The sequence below is a fragment of the Seriola dumerili genome, unplaced genomic scaffold (assembly GCF_002260705.1).
Source record: "Seriola dumerili isolate Sdu_G_001 unplaced genomic scaffold, Sdu_1.0 BDQW01000043.1, whole genome shotgun sequence".
In the NCBI taxonomy this organism is placed as follows: Eukaryota; Metazoa; Chordata; class Actinopteri; order Carangiformes; family Carangidae; genus Seriola; species Seriola dumerili.
This window is the reverse complement of record NW_019174298.1, coordinates 1,556,477-1,560,490: the sequence shown is the minus strand read 5'-3', so window position 1 is coordinate 1,560,490 and position 4,014 is coordinate 1,556,477.

The following is a 4,014-nucleotide window of genomic DNA, read 5'->3' as shown; positions in this document are numbered from 1 at the left end:
TTTTTCTTGCATTGAAAAGTTTATTTTTTTATTATTTTATTTTTTTAAAATCACAACAGTTAACAGACTGTCCGTTTAACAGAGAATTTTGACAGATGAGCAGTTGCACAGAAAGCTTCTTTTCTTTGAATAATTAGAAATGCACATATAGATGCAGTCTGAAATAAAAACTGGAGGTTTTCCTCCACAAGCAACACTGATCTGTCACTCACCCACTCAACCTGCAATTTTCTACACTAACATCCTGGTGAATTAATTTTCTGCATCAGTGCTGTTTCATTTATCTAATTTTTTTTTTCCTTTTTTTATACATTTTGTGTTCCTCCTTGTTACATGTTGTTGACATCTAATCATTTTTCTTATATTCAATATTGTTAATGTTAGTCTGCAGTTTTGGGACACAGTTTAATTATTTCATTGTCTTATCTGCACTATTTCTTCATACTTTATTTCCCTCATTAATTGTCTATATGTGGAAAACCCCTCAAGTAGCTGCTCAGTATAGGGTGAGGTTTAACAGGATTTTTTCAGCAAACACATTGATCACAGCGCAATAAACAAAACTAGTAATGCAAGGGAAGTAGTGTGTAAATGTACAGCTCATATTTACTTTTAGAAATTGGTGAATCTATGTATTAGCACTGACTGAACTCCCATGTTTCCAAAAGCCACCACACTCTTATGCATTACAAACAAACAGAGGGGATCAGGGAGGGTGTCTTATTCTCCGGCTCCCCGAGGATGTGTAAAGGTCTGCGACCACTGATCAAATATCGCCCATCTGTCTGTGACACTGCTCTGGGCTGCTGTGGTGGGTCTCAGTCACCTAGCTCATTTGTATGCCCTCAGCAGCTGCCAGCATGTCAGCAACTGCTACACAAGCTCGAGTAGGTGAGCAGACTAGACTCTGCACGACGGAATGATTTGCAAAACATCACTTGCGGTACACTTCAGGGCAGCACCCGTCTGACTTGCTTATACGGATGTTGCATGCGTTTTTATTTATTTTATTGTTCAAACATTAACATTTTTTTAGTAATTCTAGTATCTGTCTCAATTATGGCTGCAACTGACAATTATCTTCATTATCGATTCATCTGCAGATGCATTTTTTTTTTTCTTCAATAAATGCTGAGTCTGAAATGTCAAAACGGCGTATTACAAGTATTACATTCAGTTGACAATGTTGTATTGTAAAGGAAAGCAGCAGATTCTTACATTTAAGAAGCAGAAACTAAGGAATATTTTCCATTTTTGTCTGAAAAATTACAATTACTTGATTTTCCTGTCGAACTACTACTTGATTTATTGCCAAATCATTTCAGCTCTAGTGTTATTACTCACAGGGGTCTGTGGAAATTATGCATACAGACACATAAAACCTACAAACATGCACTGCTGCATATAAAAAAAAAATAAATAAAAAAAAAAGAAAGATCCTGAGTGGGACATATACAACACCAGCCACAATCTTTACATTATTTCCCATAAGCTTCTTATTTCTCAGAGGGGGTGTGCTGCAGACAGAGCTTCAACTCATGCCTGAGAGGTGTTTTATGAGGGAGCACACGAAGACCAGCTGTGTGGCTCAGGCCATGGCCACAACAGGAGCTCGAGGGTATTCTTAAGATGTTGGCTGGCCAAGGAGAAGAAAACACGTTAACTGTTGTGTAAGGAAACACCAGCTGACTGGCTCTCCACTTCAGCAGCTGCCTCTATGAGACAGTGGCACACTATGATTTACCGCCTGCTTTAGTTGAAATGTGTAGAAATGACTGTTTTTTAAATAACTCCCATCAAACGATTGTGGCATGTTGGTTTTAAACGTGACTGAACAGTATATCTATAGCTCATTAAGGCACTCATTCATGTTAAACTAAAATGACACTCAATTTATTCTCCCCATTAAAACACACTGGTTGTATAAACCCCACCTGTCAGCCTGTCAAGCTGAGAGCCATCGTGCCATGTCCTGGGTGAAGGGAAACCGCCACTGTTCCAGATGGCTTACTGTGCTGTCAGTGGAGGGGATCAATGAGGTGGGGCATTGAATGAGACCTGACAAGAATGGTAAGGCAGCTCCCACAGGGCCTACAGGATGGTGGGAGAAGATCTGCCTGGAAAAGCAGTCTCTGTGAGGGAAGTCACAGGTTGCTGTTTTTGAGCCTAATGAAAGCTTTATCTAATTTCCAAGTTTGGTTCATTTGTATCACAGCTGTAATGAATTCAAATACAGTAGATCCAGAGGGGTTTTCCTTGGTTATGAAAGGTTGAGTGGTTCCTCAGGAAAGAAAAGTGTGCTATGTTATGTTGCAGTATTCATAAAAAATATATATATTTTTTTTTTTAAAAAGACAAGTCAACACAAGCCTAATCAAGCACCCTCTGTGTTACTGTTTTGATTTGTTGCAGGGGCACCACTGAGGAAACTCCCTAACCTATTTGGTTTTGATATTTATGACTTTAATTATGTATTATATGAACATCAGAAAATGGATTAAATTACTTTATTACCTACAGTGTTCCCTCTAGTGTGTCGGCTCAGATCCATCACACAAATGCACGTCCATATGAGGTGGTTGTTGGGCTCAGCAGAGACTATTTGGCATTCTCGTGGGGGGTGGGGTGGGGGGACTTTTCCACTCTGCTGGTTAAATGATTGGGGACCCTCTTCAATCACAGCTGGCAAATATTTTGTAGGTGCTTCCGAGTGGTTTTGCCTCAGTGCAAATATATGAGCAAATATATGCGCGATTTCACAAAATAAATCTCTCTGGCTGGCACCCGCACTGGCACCAGCGTATGACTGGTCAGCCACAGAATGAAAGGGAGGAGAGAGGGAGAGAGCCGCCCAGGAGCATAATAAGGACAAGTCGTATGTTTTGAAGTGGTTAATATCCTGTGGTTGCTGGCATCCCTGATCCACAGGTCATGAGTTCCGGTAAACTCCCCAAGAGTTTGAAGCTATGTATGACTGATGGAGCTGCATGGTTTGCTAGTGTAATTGTGGACTAGAAAATATTAGATTTAGATTTTGAGCTATATGAGTTTATGTTGTGATTTTTTTTTTTTTTTCCATTGGTATTCTTTTTATCTTTTATTGTCCAACACAGGGTCACTTGAGGAACAACAGCATCCAAGCTGGAAGGCATTCAACAGCTCACTGAAGGACACCTTCACTGGTGTGATATGTGCTGAATGTGGGCCCTTCCAGCTGAAGGATGGTCTCCTTTCCTTCTCACACTGAAGGTAGAACGTGGCAGGTTTTGCTGTCGAATGGCCCACAGTAGGGATGATGATGGTATGTGCTGTTTCTAGGGGTGGGGTTGGGGTGCATCAGAAGACGATGGCCTTTGGCAGTGTGGACATGCAACACCTCCCTGGGACTGTTGGCTGTTAATGGCTGTGTACTGTAAATCCTTCTGGGTGGCATGTCGAGCCTCTAGCAGCCCTCCTTGGCCTACTGCCATATGGATTAGGGAGCCACAGAGAAAAACCTAATGTACTCCATCTGTACTCTATGTCCTTAAACCAGCTCTGCCTCCACGTTAAAACAAGTTATCTCAGATCACCTGAGTGCAGGTGGGTATACCATGAAGGTATAGCCCTCTATTTCATGGACAAAGCATTCATCCTCTGTCTATTTGCACTGTAAATGCATCCAATAATGCAGAATCTCAACTGAACTTGAAAAAAAGAGTCTTATGAGAGAAGTGAACATTGCAATGCTGTGGGGCAATTACAAGATACAGTAGGGCAAATAAGGCCAACTGCAGTTGAAGAGGGTATTTGTGCATTGGCTATAGCTTTAAAACTTTCCATATTTTTTAGCTCCACTAAAATCACATACAACAATATCAGTTGTCAAACATTTTAAAGCCTCATCCTCAGGGCAGGCCAGATGGAAATGAGATGGGTCACCCGTGAAACTTAAACACCGGCCTCGTTAAACCACAGAGAAGTGCTGCAGTTTGCTCACATACACCCATGGGACACTGGCTGTGCAAATCTGCA